Source organism: Monodon monoceros, unplaced genomic scaffold (genome assembly GCF_005190385.1).
Source record: "Monodon monoceros isolate NGI ecotype Baffin Bay Population unplaced genomic scaffold, NGI_Narwhal_1 Super_Scaffold_11, whole genome shotgun sequence".
NCBI classification, from domain to species: Eukaryota; Metazoa; Chordata; class Mammalia; order Artiodactyla; family Monodontidae; genus Monodon; species Monodon monoceros.
In genome coordinates this window covers 13,354,747-13,372,932 of record NW_021703767.1, presented here as the reverse complement: position 1 = coordinate 13,372,932, position 18,186 = coordinate 13,354,747, and the positions used below count along the sequence as shown (strand labels likewise).

Sequence of the window (18,186 nt, the reverse complement as noted above, 5' to 3'; positions counted from 1 at the left end):
ACTGGCCTCCTTGCTCACACACACCGGGATGCTCCCTCTTCAAAGCCTTGGCACTGGCTTATTATCTCTTCCCGAGCATTCTTCCTTGATATCCACATTTCCTTTCAGTGTTCGTCCAAAAGCCCTTTCTCATCAGGCTGGTCCTGAGCAATGTATTTAAAATGGCACCCCAATGACCCTGTGCCTTGCTATGCTTTTATCTACAGCAGCGGTCCCCAACCTTTTTGGCACCAGGGACCAGTTTTGTGGAAGACAATTTTTCCACAGGCCAGGGAGGGTGGGGGGAGGATATGGTTCAGGCGGTGATGCGAGCGATGGGGAGCAATGGGGAGCAGCAGATGAAGCTTCGCTCGCTGGCCCGCCGCTCACCCACTGCCGTGTGGCCCGGTTCCTAACAGGGCCCAGTACCGGTCCATGGCCCGAGTGTCGGGGAGCATTTATCTCATACCATGCTACAAGATTTAGTATTTGTTACATTTATTGTTTTTCTGTCTCCCCTACTAGAATGCAAGCTCCACAGGGACAGATTATCGTGTGTATTTTTTGCTGATACATTCCTAGGGCTTAGAACAAGGCATAGTTCATAACAGGTACTCAGCGACATGACAACTAAATGCAACATCTCATTCGAACTAGATCCTTTCACTTATAAGGACATGATGAGAACAACAAGCAAAGTCTGATTGGGGGTTGGGGTGGAGGAAAGAAAATTCTTTGGGGCTATACTCCCAATTTTCTGTGACTGCTTAAAAAAATGTTTGCATCATTAAAAATTAAAGAAAGGAAATAAAACTCTGACATGCTGGTAATAACCAAAAAAGACCTAAAAACTTTATTATAAATATTTATGTATTTCTGGAAAAAGCAATAAAATCAATGGGAGGGGAAAGAGAGAAGGACAGGAACTTTCATTTTTATTGTGCATAGTTTTTACAAAGAGCATATATTACTTACATAATATTTAAATAATAAAATATATGTGGAAAAAAATAAGTTGGTCCCACAGACCATTTCTGGGAGGGGGCAGAAAGGCACAGGGACAGTCAGGGAGGAAGACCCTCTCCTCGTGTTTCTTTCCCAGGAGCACCACAACTGACCAGGGACACTGCAGGCTCTCTGCTGGCATGAGGATCGGAGAGGGGGGGCAGGGGCCACTGGAAAGGCAGCCGCCCTGCCCACCTGGTGAGGACAAGTTTCCTCCAGCTCGAGTTCCACATGTGCCTGTCACCCAGAGCAAAGGGACCTTGCCAGGAAAACTGGAGAGCATTGGCTAGGCTCGGAAGAGCCTCTTTAAGGTAAGACTTACAAATTAACAAATGTCTCACACTATTTATATTTTGTGTCATTGCAAAGAAGTTGATAATTTACTGAAATTGATCAGCTTTCCATTTCTTTTTAACTTTTTACTATGGCAAGTTGTATGAGGACATAATCCCCATGGACCCATAATCCAATTCAACTATTCAATCCTGTTTCAACACACATACACACACACATACACACACACACACACACACACACACACACACACAGAGTTGGTCCGTTCAAATCAACATCTAAACAAGATCCACACACTGCCCCTAATTTCTTCCCTGATCATCTTTTTTGAAAACTTTTTGTTAGCAAGACCTGTGGCAAGCCTAGGACAGGGACACTTAATGTTCAGGCTCCAGCAAGGAGCTCATGGGACAGGTAAGAGCCCCCCGAGAACTCTGCCAATCACAGCATTAACCGCACAGAAAACAAAAGTGTAAGAAAATTCCCCAGAAACACTCATACAGTCATGGCTCTGCCGGTAACCACAACTTAGGTGAATCCCTGTCCCTCCTTGGGCCTTAGTTTCTTCAGTGGGAATGGACAAAATGATAATGATGACGTTGACATCATTGGACATTTATTGCCTAAAGATCCTTCAAGATTTCTTTCAGCCAAGACTGTGATCTTTGGTATCAAACTCACACAATGCATTAGCAAAGGACGACATCCTCCTTGGCTGGGTGAGGGAAAACAGATCGGGAGTGGAGGAGAATATTTCATAAATGACAAAGGGAAAAACTAGGGACAATGGTGACAAAGAAACTGTAACCACAAATGTAGGTTACGAAACAAAACTTCAGTCATCAACATAATCCAAATTTGAACAACATGCTATTGTTTCAAAGTACTTTCTTACACATTAGCAAATTTGATCCACACTAACGGATAAATGATAAAGGATGGTGTAAAAGGTTAATGGTAGAGTCTTGGGTATGACAGTGTATCACTAGACCAGTGGTTCTCAACCAGGGCAATTTTACTCCACTTCCCAAGGGCCATCTGGCAATGTCTGGAGGCACTTTGGTTGTCACCGGTGGGGCAGGGTACTGGCATCTAGTGGGCAGAGGCCCAGGATGCTGCTAAACACCCCACAAAGCTCAGGACAGCCTGCACCACAGGCAAGTATCCAGCCCAAAGTGTCAGCAGCTCTGAGGGAGAGAGTCTCTGATCGGGGTGAATCTCCTTGTTACCCAAGTGAAACTGTGCTGGGGGCACGGTGGAGAGAGGAGGGGCTAGTAAGGTCTAAAACCACAGTTAGATAGACACCCTGCACCCCACCTGAGCCTCCATTGCAGACCATGCCAACACATGAGATTCAATAAGGAGACTGTCTTGGTTTGGTTTGGTTTGGTCACCAAGATAGATCAGAACACATATTTCCGAATCTCAGTTATTCCTTCAATGTAGTCACCTTGGAAAACTATTTTTAAGACACTATCGAACTGAAGAACTTACCCTGTGTGGCAGACTTGTCTCTGAGAGCCGTGGCAGCCCCTGATTGAGGTCATGGGCCATTGGTGACCTTGGGAAGGACGGGCGACGAACACAGCGGGTGATGAGGAGGTGGGGAGTGTGTGTGTGTAGGGGCTGCTACTTCATATTCAATTCTCAGCGAGGCTTGTCTGGGAAGGTGACATTTGAATTTTACCGAAAAAAAAATTAAAACAGTTTTTTTAAAAAGAATTTTACTGAAAGATCAAAGCCATCCAAAAAGAGAAAAATTGGCCATTGATGAAGATATTCCAAAGAATACATCCCAGACTCTAAAAGCTATTTCCAGAAAAGAGGCCCCAAATTTCTGAACAGCAATGGTCTTCTTCAAATAAGTATACTGGGCAGTGCTGCCTCCCCAGCCTGCCACCCCCAGTACAACTCTTTCAAAAGACAAGCTCTGGTGTGACTGTCTTGACCTCAACCCCTTTACAGAGCTAACTTCCCCCAGCAGGCTGGGGCTCAGGAATTCAGTACCAGCTGCGGTGAACGGCACTCCCCCCATCACCAGCACCACCACCACCCGCATCACCATCACCCCCATCACCACCACCAGCACCACCATCACCACCAGCACCACCACCACCAGCACCACCACCACCCGCATCACCAGCACCCCCATCACCAGCACCACCAGCACCACCACTGCTCTGAGAAGGAGCCTGGATATGGTGGGTCCTGGGCAAGGAACGCTTGATCCAAAGGAGTAGTGAATAAAAGCTCAGGTCTGCCTGGAATGTTCTCTCCTTATTTGATTCCTTGTGTGTTCTTGTCTCCCAGTGCTCGGGGAGACAAATGCCCGGGCCATAGGCAAACTGAGGCTCAGACTCCAAGCCTGGGAGTCCAATCCCTTTCCCTCTTTTTCCTGATGGTGCTTCTTCTTGGATTCATCAACTCTAGCCATCTCAGCAATAAGATCCTCAGGGCCAGATGAGGGGATGAGTCTAGAAAATAAGCCAAGGAGGCTTCTCAGCCTGTTTGAAGCATAAGCCCCAGGCTTACCTGACACCTGGGCAAAAAGGTCCTCTACCTGGTCTACATCAACTGCCCAGGAAACTACCCTGTGGCCTGAGCTAAAGCCACAGCCTATATTAAGGAGTTTCTCTTCTCCTCCCTTCCCTAATCAACAGGGCAGTAGTAGGTGTCTGGTAAAACATTAGAGGACCCTCTGTCCTAGCCCTTCCTCTAGGAAGTACCTCTCTCTATCACAAAAAAAAACAAAAAAAAACACAACAAGGCAGGTAGCAAGATGCTACAAATCTGTGTACAGATTCAGAAGTGCTACGTAGGAACTAATTCAGACATCACCACGTCCTAAGAGGTCCCCTGCCCACCCAAGCTTAAGCTTCATACTTCAAAGAAAGATTGTGAATTACACATTATGATACCAATTATTTCCGAATGCATTATGAAACAGGAGCTTTTCTAAGCAATTTTATTGTTTTAATTCTTTCCTTCTATCATTTTTAATAATCACACTCTAGTTTTTAGTACATTAAGATGCAATTAAGAAAAAAAAAAGTCCTGTATATTTTAACTGTATTTCAGTTTTTTCTTTTACACGAAGAATTCCAAAGCCATCCATAATAATGTAGCATACAATATAGACAAAAGACAAAAGGAATAGTTTCGATAAAATTAGCTGAGTTCCATTTAGGAGAAAAAAATGCAAGTCTACTTATTTTGAAAACCCTTAGCATGAGACATTCATTGAAAGGATGGAGAATTCTTCATCATACAAAGGCGAAAACAAACCACACAGCACACTGGTGGAAGAGAAAGCTTTATACTATCTGAGGAAGAGGGTATAGCAAATCAGGACTCAAATGCTGAATCTGGAGATTACTAACAGTCAGTTATCTGCCCAGTAAAATGTCACCATTATTAAATGTGAACCCACCCATGTTGAATTGTATTTCCAGGCAAGTAGAAGGATGATGTCATCTAATGGGTAGAAAAATGAACAAAGAAAAACAAAATTATCTTAATGATTTAAGGCACAATTTGTGAGCCACAGAATTTCACATTCACAGGTACTAAGGTTGAGTGGCATTTCAGTGATGAGAAAATATTTTTGTTTGCTCCATATGCTAAAGCCTTATTCATCCCCTGCTTACCTTCCAGCCCAGAGGTCAGCAAACTTTCCTTTTGTAAAGGGCCACATAGTAAATATTTCAGGCTTTGTTCAGGCCATTACTCAACTCTGCTACTGTAGCATTAAAGCAACCACCGAAAATACGTAAAAAAACAGGCGTGGCTGTGTTCCAATAAAAATTTATTTATAAAAACAGAACCGTGGGCTGTAATTCGCCTACCCCAGTTCTAGTCCACAGCGTCCTAGTTAGGAGGGGTGAGGCAGAGCACGCTTAGGACACTCTTGTAAGAAATGGCAGGAATAAGCAAAGAGAGCTGGTAGATCTGAAACTACCCACCAAGACATGGAGCATAGCCCTTCATACCCAAGAGTATTCTTCCAAGACGAAAATCAAGTCTAGATACATGAGGTAGGAATTAGCTCTCAGCAACCTTTGTTCTCAAGCTACAAGTGTTTCTCCCTCACAGAAACAGCTTCTACTTTACCATGTGGCTGGTCTTCTGAACTGGGTGACACTCAGAATATGTCACCTGACGGAAGTTACACTATCCTGTATGAAATATTCTTGCCCCCATATTTGAACCTAAATCTGATCAAGACTTTAGTTTATAGGACATTTTGGGGACAAAGAAACACATTAGGACTTCCCTGGTGGTGCAGTGGTTAAGAATCCACCTGCCAATGCAGAGGACACGGGTTCGATTCCTGGTCCAGGAAGATCCCACATGCTGCAGAGCAGCTAAGCCCGTGCGCCACAACTACTGAGCCTGCGCACCACAACTACTAAGGTCACGCCCCGCAACTACTGAAGCCCGCATGCTCTAGGGCCCGCGTGCCACAACTACTGAGCCCGCGCACCTAGAGCCCGTGCTCCACAACAAGAGGAGCCACTGCAATGAGAAGCCCGCGCACAGCAACGAAGACCCAATGCAGCCAAAAATAAAAAAAAATTTTTTTAAACCTTTATTATAAAAAAAAACCCCACGTTAAATGACAACACCAGAATGTTGGCAACAAAATCTACATTGTGGGGAAACACACAGATCCCGATCCAAGAGATTCAAAATATCCAAAAGATCCAGCTTCTTGACCAAATATATCACAAGACAGAACAAGAGGACTTCCCTGGTGGTCCAGCAGTTAAGACTCTGTGCTCCCAACGCAGGGGGCACGGGTTCAATCCCTGGTCAGGGAAGATCCTGCATGTCCTGTGGCACAGCCAAAACTAAATTTAAGATTTTTTTAAATAAATAAGTTTAAAAGTATGCCATTTTTAAAAATTTTTAGAATGCTTTTTAATTAAAAAAAAAAAAAGACAGAACAAGAGAGGGACAGGAAACCTGCATATTAAAAGAGACTTAGGGGCTTCCCCAGTGGCTCAGTGGTTAAGAATCCTCCTACCAATGCAGGAGACACGGGTTCAAACCCTGGTCCGGGAAGATCCCACATGCCACGGAGCAACTAAGCCCATGCGCCACAACTACTGAGCCTGAGCTCTAGAGTCCATGAGCCACAACTACTGAGCCCACATGCCACAACTACTGAAGCCTGTGCGCCTAGAGCCCATGCTCTGCAACAAGAGAAGCCACCGCAATGAGAAGCCCATGCACCACAACAAAGAGTAGCCCCCGCTCGCTGCAACTACAGAAAGCCCACGTGCAGCAAAGAAGACCCAATGCAGTCAAAAATAGAAATAAAATAAAATAAAGTTATTAAATAAATAAATAAATAAAGAGACTTAAGAGACATATTAACCAAATGCAATGTGTGGACTTTGTTTAAATCCTTTGATTACTCTGAGGTATTTTTAACTAACTGTGAAAAAATATTTCTTAGACAATCAAAGAAATCTGAACATGAATATTCAGTGATATTAAGAAATGAATTATTGTTCATTTCTTACGTGTGATAATAGTATTCTGTTGATGTTTTAACAAAATGAATCCCTATCTTTTCAGAGCCATATTGAAATATTTATAAGTAAATCTGATTTTCTTTTTAAATCCTCATCCTAAAATTCTTTATTCAGGAAAATAACTTTGGTTGTTTTGATCCTGTAGAAGTCACTGCTTTTCAAATATACCCATGAATGAGGTGAAAGAATAGGGGGTGAAACTCAACAAACACCAAGGACAGATTTAGGGCTAAATGATAAACAAGTAAATTAAAAAGTTAATGTATTTATATACCCTTGATGGACCTAAAAGGTCCTTCAGAGCATACGTACCATGTGGAGGTCAGGCTTCTGATAATGTTAACATCTGGAAAATAGCCATCAATCTGAAAATTAAAAAAAAAAAAAAAGACTTCTAAGTGGCAAACAGCTTTCACAAATCCCATGCACTTTACTTCATGAAAGGAAAAGAAGCACATCATTTATAAACTTGTATCAAACAAGGCATCAGCAAGAGCTAAAAGAGGAAAGAAACAAAGGACTTAGAATTAGAAGCAGAGGAACAGGGCAACCCAAGAGTTCAGGAAATAAAGACACGGTTCACAGAGAGAAGACCTCCAAGGCGTCACCCTTAGGCATCTTCCCAGAGTGGGAAACATAGGTTCAACCAGGCTCAGAGTCCTGTTGAAAGCAAGAAAGGCAATAAAGACACAGCTTAGGGGCTTCCCTGGTGGTGCAGTAGTTAAGAATCCGCCTGCCAATGCAGGGGACATGGGTTCAAGCCCTGGTCCAGGAAGATCCCACATGCCGTGGAACAACTAAGCCCATGTGCCACACAATTACTAAGCCCACATGCCACAACTACTGAAGCCCGTGTGCCACAACCACTGAAGCCCACATGCCTAGAGCCTGTGCTCCACAACGAGAAGCCACTGCAATGAAAAGCCCGCTCACCGCAACTAGAGAAAGCCTACGTGCAGCAACGAAGACCCAACACAGCCAAAGATAAATATAAAATAAGTAAATAAATTAAAAAAAAAGAAAAGACACATTTTAAAATTATCTTCATTAAGATGGCTACAATTTAAGAAGCTAAATTATTCACTTAAATAAAGGAAGAACAGGTTTTGAGGAAAGGCAGAATTGAGATAAGTGAGTATAAGTGGAGGCAGATTTTGAGCTTGAAACAGAGACAGAGCTTCTCTACAATGAGAACCAGCCCCCAAGGGAGTGAATGGGGCCCTCATTTGCTGCCCTGAGGTACTAGACACCTCACAGTGAGCTCCATATCACTCTCGACATTGGGTGAGGTTGGATCAGTGGTCCTTGAGGATCCTGAACAATTCCAAGGTTTTCTGGTGGGTAAAGTTAAAGAAAAAATTATTCTGATGCTTATTAAAACGGTAAGAAAGAATTTTTTTAGGGCTATTGCAAAATAGGAGAGAGATGGGGCTCAACTCTGAATACAGCAAAGACACCTGAGGATTTACAGCAATCAAGCGAAGTGAGGCAGTCAGTGGACAGAAAATTACTCAGAGGAGACAGCAGGGTAGGGGGATTCTTATTAACAAACAAGCAATGGGATTTTTGCTGAAGGTAGCCTAGGGTGATCAGATATCGAGGGTGATCACATATCAAGAGTGGGTGATTCTCTCTGAACTGACTTAGCAGGATTCTTGCTAAAATTGAGCTAGGCAGGCCAAAGACAGGACAAGAGCCAAGGTCCAGATCTTGACAAAAACAGGACTCAGAGGAACCCGACTAAAGTCTGCTTAAGGAGAGAGTCTTTGTTTGTAATGTTAACTCCACCTTACAAATAGAAATGCCTAGAGGTGGTGTCCAAAGTCACAGAGCAAGTATGAGCTGGTGCCAGCAACAGATCCCCGACTCCCAGATCCAACCTTGGTGACGTCAGTTACCCCCGCTGCCTCGTAAAACCTTGCACTGCATAACACTTTTTAATTTCTCAAGTGCTTCCCGACATAATTTCTCTGTCTCCAAACTCCAGAAATGCTCATTTCTAAACATCAAGCTGTCATAAGATAGGGGGAAACTACCTTTGAACACAATGCCACATGAGAGATTTACATACAATCCCCTGTAATACTGAAGCAGACTGGTTCATCATCATGAGGTATAATGAAGCCTTTGAAAGTGACCTTATAATAACAGGCAGACAAATAAAATAGAAAAAAAAGTAAAAGACTGGATTTAAAAGCATCCGAAAAGAACAGGAAGTTTCCAGTCACTAACAGGATTACAAAACCTCCATAGCACAAGCTAAGCAATTTCCCATGATGCCCAATACCCAGGGAGAGCATTTACAGATGACAGAGCTGCTTCCTGCGCTCTTAAAAGTACCATCCACAGGATAAAATTTATTTAAGAATCTAAAGGGCGATGTACTAAATATTCTCTGGTTGCCCTTTAGATTACTTCTTATCACTGGGACATGTGCCCTGGGAGGCTGACCTCTATGACCCGCATCAACCAGGCTCCCTTGCCCTCTGGCCCCTTAGGTACCAGTAGAAGCCAGGAGAGTAGGAGGAGGGGAAGGAAGGAAGGAGCATGCATCCCCCAGCTTCCTCCCTGCAGGGTCACCTGGGGGTCTCTCCATCACAGGTCAGTTTCTCTCAGGTGATCCTCTCCCTCTATCCTTACTTCTAGGGGTTGGAGGGTGCCATAGACTATATCCCCTCAAAATTCATACATTGAAACCTAATCCCCAATGAGATTGTAATAGGAGGTGAGGCCTTTGGGAGTTGATTAGGTCATGAGGGTGGAGAACTCATCAGTGGGATTAGCGCCCTTATGAAAGAGACCCCAGAGAGCTCCCTCCCCCCTTCTGTCATGTGACAGTCATCTATAAACCAAGAAGCAGACACCGAATCCTCCAGTGCCTTGATCTTGGACGTCCCAGCCTCCAGAACTATGAGAAATTTATAGTATTTATTCTGTTATAACAGTCTGAATGGACAAAGTCAGAGGGGTTTCCTCCTATCGCCCCAGTGTACCTCACTCCCCCTTTCTGTTTCTCAACCCCATGACACACCTTTATTGAACTTTCTTCTGTCACCTCTTTGACTGTGCCTTATACTTTCCTGCCCAGCTTCTGACTGACAGCAATGGAAAAAGAAGAGGGGCAGAGAATCAAAACTTTAATTTTACACATTTACCCTCAATTGGTGGTGGTTAGTAGGGGACCCAATTTTTTTTGTTGTTGTTGGTACGTGGGCCTCTCACTGTTGTGGCCTCTCCCGTTGCGGAGCACAGGCTCCGGACGCGCAGGCTCAGCGGCCATGGCTCCGGACGCGCAGGCTCAGCGGCCATGGCTCACGGGCCCAGCCGCTCCGCGGCATGTGGGATCTTCCCGGACCGGGGCACGATCCTGTGTCCCCTGCATCGGCAGGCGGACTCTCAACCACTGCACCACCAGGGAAGCCCTAGGGACCCAATTTTTACGCTAGATTTCCTGGTATGTGTGTGGGGAACGAGATGTGTTCAAGGAGGCCCTGAGGGTAAGGGTTCCCCTGAAAATCCAGGATTGATATGCGGAACTTTGTATACATGTGCATTTTTCTGAAAAGAGAAATCCAGAAAGAAAAAGGTCAAAAATTCAATTGTATTCTCAAAAGTTAACCCATAAATGGAGAGCCAGCACTGTAAGAGAAACACAGCACAGGGGACTTCCCTGGTGGCGCCGTGGATAAGAATCTGCCTGCCAATGTAGGGGACACGGGTTCGAGCCTTGGTCCGGGAAGATCCCACATGCCACAGAGCAACTAAGCCCGTGCACCACAGCTACTGAGCCTGCGTTCTAGAGCACGTGAGCCACAACTACTGAGCCCACGTGCCACAACTACTGAAGCCTGCGTGCCTAAAGCCCATGCTCCGCAACAAGAGAAGCCACCGCAGTGAGAAGCCCACGCACCACAATGAAGAGTAGCCCCCGCTCGCCACAACTAGAGAAAGCCCGCGCGCAGCAACGGAGACCCAACGCGGCCAAAAATAAATGAATAAATTTTTTTAAAAAAAGAGAAACATAGCACAGAAACAGTCACCGTGTGCCCAGGGGAAGAAAAACGACTAGGCTGACAGTGGGGACCACGTGCCAGCTGCAGGAGCAGGAACACAGCCTCCTGCCCTCTCTGAGGGGCCGGGCTGCAGGAGGAACCACGGCCTCCCCTCGGCCCACCACCACCCGCCCCAGGGAGGCAGCTGTGATGGTATGTTCCCGCAAAGCACTCACGGCTCATCACTCACGGCTCCCTCCCAACACTCAAGTGACATTTCAAAAGCTCATCAGCTCAGCAGGTGCTCGGATGCACAAGCAATAGCAAAAACAGTTCCGGGCTAAGGAGAATCTCATCCTGTTGTTCTGAAGAGCTTGGAGCATGGAGGCAAGGGAGAGTGTGGAAGGCAGCAAAGCAGGAGGAGGGAAAGCAGCAGACTAGCAGAGCTGACCCAACAGGAAACGCCCCAGAGCTGCTGGCAGGGGCCCCATCTGGAGGCAGGGGCGATCCCCACTGTGGAGTCAGCCCTTACCTTACAGACACGTGTGTGTACGTGGCCTGAGCCCAGCTCCACCCCTCACCTGCTGTGTGACCGAGAATATGTGGCTCACCCTCTCTGGGCTACATACAGCTTCTCCCTTTACCATTCAGTACGAACTTCATAGGACTGTTGTGTGGGTCAATGAGAAAATGCCTCTAAGACCTAGTAAATGCCTTTCCAGATATGTTTTAGGATTCACGTCAGAGCTCTTCTCTAATTCCTTCGCTGTGAGATGATCCCAGGTACAAACAGAAGCCTACAAAAGACTGATAAAATCAACCTTCCCTGGTGGCGCAGTGGTTAAGAATCCTCCTACCAATGCAGGGGACACGGGTTCAAGCCCTGGTCCGGGAAGATCCCACGTGCCGCGGAGCAACTAAGCCCCTGCGCCACAACTCCTGAGCCTGAGTTCTAGAGCCCACGAGCCACAACTACTGAGCCCACGTGCTGCAACTACTGAAGCCCACGTGCGTACAGCCCATGCTCTGCAACAAGAGAAGCCACCGCGATGAGAAGTCCATGCACCGCAAAGAAGATCCAATGCAGCCAAAAATAAATAAATTTTAAAAAAATCCACCTCCAGTTCCACACCAGGATGGATGCCAAAAGGGAGTGACGAGCCACCGGGGCAAGGGCACCTGAGAGGAACCGGAACACCCATCCCATACGGAGCCTGTATATGTCCGTACCCTGTGCCACTGTCCCTCTCCCGCCTACACCAGGGGCCTTAGCTCAGAGGCAGAGCCCGGAGCCAGATGGCCTTAGCGGACACTTGGCCCTGCCAGGTACTGCCTGGGTGGCCTTGGGCAAGCAAGATTACCCCACTGACTCAGTTTCCTCGTCTATAAATCAGGTACAATCGTAATCATAGCACCTATCCTTTTGTGAGGATTTAAAAAATTCACGTCAACTTCTTAGACTAGTGTCTGGTATACAGTAATAACTCAATAAATGCCGGCTGTGGTACTGCCCTGCACGTCTCAGCTAGTTGCCAAGGCCCATCTCATAAGGAGGCAGCTGTGCTCTGAAGAGCAGCCACACACTGGCACCACCAGCCCACAAGCCACATACCACCTACATCCTTGATTCTGAGATGTGTTTTGTATTTTCGCTTTCCTAAAATTACAATATACGTGCACATGTCACAGAGCAGATTTTCTCATCTGTAAAATGGGGATAATAACAGCATCCAGCTCATGATTCATATATGCAAAATACTTTGAACAGGGCGTGGCATCAGAAATTGTCCTCTGTGGGTATTACCCTCAACATTATATTAAGTGATCTGACCTGCTGTAGGCCTTCCCACCCCAAGGGAAGGTGAAAATTCTCCCTTGTTCCTCACTTGATCTGAGGATCACTTGATCCCTGGTACCTGAAGGTGCTGAGAGTGGGGCCCTAGTAAATTCCCAAAGAATGTGCGGAATTCCAGGTAGTTGCTAGATTTTTACCATCCCTTCAGCTTCCTAGAACTGGTTACTTACAGGGCGTTGTTTAGAAGTTGCTGAGTTTGGTTCTGGGTTTATCGAGGTTCCTTTTTTTTGCACCTTGAGTAACGTGCAGGTCACACTGTGGGTTTCCTGGTGACCCCTGGAAAACAACTGGCCTCCCATTAACCTGAAAGGGCCCCGTGGAAGACGGAGCTTTCGCAGAGGCACGAGAACCAATGGGAAATGGAGAGGTGGCAGCAGGAAGGGCATCCCAGTACAGCTGAAGATCAATGAATGAGCCCCAAATTGAGGCAAGTAAATCAATGGCCTCCACTGTCCATAAAACTGTACTATTTTCCCTTCCTCTTGCTTCATCATCTTCCCCGCTGCTTTGGAGGCAAGGGGAAGGACAAACAAACAAGGGTACATGCCATGGAAGGTAAACCCCTAAGATCACAGATGCTGGGGCAGATTACCTGGATTCAAATGGTCCCCAACCATTAGCCATGTGACCTTGGACCAGTCCACCAACTACTCCGTGCCTCAGAGGAGAATGAAGTTTACACGAATTAAGAGCACTCATGGGGCTTCCCTGGTGGCGCAGTGGTTGGGAGTCCGCCTGCCGATGCAGGGGACGCGGGTTCGTGCCCCGGTCCGGGAAGATCCCACATGCCGCGGAGCGGCTGGGCCCGTGAGCCATGGCCGCTGAGCCTGCGCGTCCGGAGCCTGTGCTCCGCAACGGGAGAGGCCACAACAGTGAGAGGCCCGCATGCCGCAAAAAAAAAAAAAAAAAGAGTACACATGAAGCTCTTGGAAACATGCCAGGCACACAACAAGAGCCCGCAGAGCATCAGCCACCATCATGCTATGGTACCTGTCCCCCAGGAGCCCTGCGAGGGGAAACATGTTTCAGTGAAACTGGGGTATTGGAGAGGGGGGCTCTTTGCTACTTCCCAACACCATTGAAATGGGAAGATGACTGGAGACAAATGGAACTGGATGCCAACGGCAGCCACTCCACGTACAAACTGTTACTGATGTTCTCTGAACCTCAGCTTCCTCACCAGGTACTTGGGGTTTAGCTCCCTCACCTCTCAGGGCTGTCATGAGAAATGAGAACACACTGTGTAGGCATCAAATAAATGGTACTTCTTGTCATCTCTCCCCCCTCCCTGGAGTGCAAAGAAGGCAGAAAAAGCCAAAACGCTACAGTCGGCATGGCTAGTGAGGTTTTCCTACCAGAAAAGCAAGACAGCTTTTCCCAGGCCCGCTCAGGATGCCCATCTTCCAGCACTAAGATGCCAGCCATTTTCCACCAAAGGCCCAGAGATCAGGATTCAGGGTCAGCAAAACCCTGCAGAAAAGGGGAAAAAGCCTAGGTTTTGGAAGTCCTCCCCAGCAAAAACCTCTCACCAAAGGTTACGGGGGCTAATTGACAGCTACATCAGGACATGGAGCCTGAATCATTAGCAAGAAGGGCTAGGGAAGGTCGCTCTTCTATAAACATCTGAAGGATAGAGTGTAGATAAATGTCAAAAACAATGCCCCAAACGACTGCATACTGCTTGCTTACGCAGCTTTTTCCTTCTTCAGACAAATGATAAAACGCTTCTGAATATAAATCATTTTCAATTAAGACACTGCTGTTGGAAAGCACTTTTGGCAGGACGAACAAAATATTTGCCACTGTTCGACTTGGAGCTTTCAAGGTTGGCACGGCGATTTATTTTTGTTGATTAAACAAAATACAAATGGAAAGGGCCTAAAAATTGATTTGCCAATTAAACTCAATGATTCTTAACAATGAAATGTGCCTTATTAGCTTTGCCAGCGTTATAAAAATGCCTCCTAGCTTCCCTGCTGCTTTCAGGATGTACACCATTGATACTTGTGCTGACAGAAAGATTAAGTAAGGACGGGATGATGCAAAATGTGTCTTCTGTTTTGCTGGAACGGAAGGAGGAGAAATGATTCAGGGCTTGGGCCATTTCAGAGAGAACGTCTGCCCAGCATTCGTGATTCTTGAAAAAATGATTTGGGTTGAGTAAGGGGGCCCTTGTCACTCATTTTGTGTGTACTTGTTCTTTGGCAAATTACAGATTCACTAATAGAGGCCAATTTGCTGAGATGAAAACAATCACAATTAAGCAAATTCTTCATTTTCTCTTTTCACTTTTCAAAGGGATGAGTGTCCAGATAGGCAGCCAACCAAATGATGGATGTCAGATGCTTCTGCAAAATGGACCAATGTACAGAGGGGCACCAGAAGCCTACTCTGGTCCAGCGCAAAATTTTTCTGAATTGCAACCATGAGATCCAGACCACAACTGCAATAAATTCACATACAACAGCCATAAACCCAAGCCAACAGAATGCTGATGCTTCCTGGTGGTCAGAGCATGGATATAGCAGGCTGCTATGCATTTTTAAACTTGATTGTACATAATTGTTCATCACTGACCCATTCTCCAACACTCCTGGGCTGGAACATGTTGCTAGGCAACCAATTTTGCTCTATATACTTTCTGAAAGCTAGTGAGGCAACAACAAAGTGTCAACTAAGTGAATACTAACCATTAGAGACAGGTTCAAATAAAAAAAGGATGCCCAGTTTCCTTAAAGCACGTTCATCTCATGTTCTTTCCTTATGCAGACACATATTTCCCATGTCTTACAACTCAGCAAATAAGCTCTCTTAGGTTGAATTGGATGAAGCTGCTCTTTTGGTAGCTCAATTTGGCAATTCATACAGTTCAACCTAATAACTTGAAAGAAATTCACACAGACTGTAAAACAGAGGAAACATAATCTTCTGCTAGTATAATCACGGTTGTGCTTTGTATCAGTAACATATCATTTACCTAGTCCACACATTTCCGGAAATTGTTTTTATAAAAGACAGTTGGGAGAGGCAGCCTGCATCATTTTGCAAATGCCTGAATAAGCAGTCACGTTTCTTTTTCCATTTTAGGCTATTACACACTGATCTATTTCTTGTACAATAATCCACACATTCCCTGCCTTTTCAAATGCTTGGAGCCACAGGGAAAGGGACTCAATTTATTTTTCCTGATTTGAGATCAGGAACACCAGAGGATGCCCTAAAGATGGAGACAGAGGACATGAACTGCCAAGTACAGGAAAGAAGTTCATTTAAGGGGAAAGAGGTGGGAAGGCAGGATGGCTGGTATCAGAGAACACGATACTGGTCTGGGAAAGCCAGTGAAATCGAGTGACTCTCCATGTTCAAGGCAGCTGAAAGCACCACAGTCAAGAAGAACTGGGAAAGCATAATGGCCCCAAGTCAGCTCGCAGAATACCTCCAGGAAGTTTTAGAATCTCTGTCGGAAGTCCTGAAAAATGACCAGCTTGGGCCATGCATACAAGTAGATGATCAACCTCATTAAGAAAAAATTGGTAGGGACTTCCCTGGCAGTCCAGTGGGTTAAGACTCTGCGCTTCCAATGCAGGGGACATGGGTTCAGTCCCTGGTCAGGGAAATAAGATCCCACGTGCCATGTGGCACAGCGAAGAAAAAAAAAAATTGGTAAAAATAATAATAAGGTGAAGGGAGAATTCACAGTGAAGTTTAAGTTTAAATTTCTGCCCATACTGAGCAAGTTTGAATATGTCTGTCATTATGATTTTCTAGCAACCAACATTAATTGTATCTAAAATTACTAAGTTACAACTTATAAACTAGACACATGTAAACTTTACATTGGGTAAATGGCAAACTATCTCAAGAAGACAATAGAAAGGTTATTGCCCATACCCAGATGAGTCCTATTAAAATATAGCCAGGCTTTCTGTTTAGTCTGGATTTGCTTTATTACATGCTTATAATTAAAAAGAGAAAAATAAACAATACAGAAACACATAAAGTTAAAAGGTGCAAAGTTTTCTCTTCAAGTCATTACTACCCTCATTTTCACTCCCCAGAGGTAAGCGCCAATTTGTTTACTTACTTTTAACAAAAGTGGCATCCTAGGCATATCCCAGCATCTTGCTTTTTTCACTCAACATTACAACATAGAAGCTAGTTTTAAATAGAGTCCTCTGGAATATTCAATTCACCAGACCATTTGTCCACAGTTTCAAAATAAAGCTTCTCATATAGTAAGAGTCACCCTTCCTCTCGGAGTTGACAACAATTTAAAGACCAACAAGGAACAGAGCCAACATTTTATAATAACTATAAATGGAATATAACCTTTAAAAATTGGGAATCATTATGTTGTATACCTGAAACTTACATAATACTGTACATCAACTACACCTCAGTAAAAAAGAAATAAATAACAATAAAGACCATCAAAAGCAGTATCAATTATTCAATTATTCATTTCCCAAAAGTTCCAAGACATACTTCTAAAAGCCCAGGAATAAGGAAAGAAATTTTTTTCAAATCAGTAGATATTTCCCAGGAAATTCAGCCCAACACAAACGGGGCTCCCAAGAAGCAGCTGGTTCACACCACAAATGGGTACCTTGAGTTGGAGTCTCAAAGGAGAGACATCTATACCACAAAAAAAGAGAAAGAGAGAAATGAAATCCAGAAACATCGAAGACTGATATCAAGAGTCAACTGCTAAATTAAATTCTGAAGCCCAGTGCTACAAAGTGGGAGAAGAATGTTATTTCAACAGGGACATTTTGAACCCCCTGCGAAGGAAATTTGGAGCCTGCTGGGAGCCAGCGACTATTAAGGAACAACAAAAACACTTTCATGAGCGTTAGGACTGTCACAGAAAAGCAGAGACTGACAGAACTGTGGTGTGTGCTACGTGAATTCCACATTGCCCCAACTCGGCAATTACCAAGTCATATTTCAAGTTGTATTTTCTTTACTTAAGGGAGACAGCTGCAGACTTAAATTCTGAAGCCAACAGTCTTAACCTCAGCTCTACAAACAGACTTGAAGAATGTCAGTTCCTCTCTCTAGATGTCAGTTTTCTTATCTATAAAATGAGAAGACTTAACGAAGGGAACTCTAAAATCTTTAATATGACTTATTCCTATGATTCTGTTTGGTTAAACTATGTTTGTGGACAGACGGAAGAATGGATGGATGGATGGATAGATGGAAGAAAGACGGAGGGACAGATGGATGGATGGATAGGTGGGTGGATGGATGGATGGATGTTAGATGGATAGATGGATGGATGGATGGATAGTTGGATGGATGACAGATGGATAGATGGATGGATGGATAGGTGGATGGATAATGGATAGATGGATGGATGGATGTTAGATGGATAGATGGATGGATGAATAGGTGGATGCATGGATAATAGATGGATGATGAATGGATGGATGGATAAGGGAAGATGGATGGATGAATAAATGAATAGATGGATGGATGGACAGGTGGATGGATAATAGATGGATAGGTGGATGGATGA

The 18,186-nt window shown here is 44.8% G+C and overlaps 1 protein-coding gene across 1 annotated transcript in view; it reads right to left on the bottom strand.

The window, feature by feature from the left end:
- Positions 1 to 18,186, bottom strand: part of TIAM1 (T cell lymphoma invasion and metastasis 1) — a 398,406-nt gene that overhangs the window by 306,378 nt on the left and 73,842 nt on the right. Inside the window, exon 2 of the mRNA XM_029214248.1 lies at positions 7,131 to 7,183. The gene's annotated coding sequence lies outside the window, so the exon portion shown is untranslated. The remainder of the gene's footprint in view (positions 1 to 7,130; positions 7,184 to 18,186) is intronic.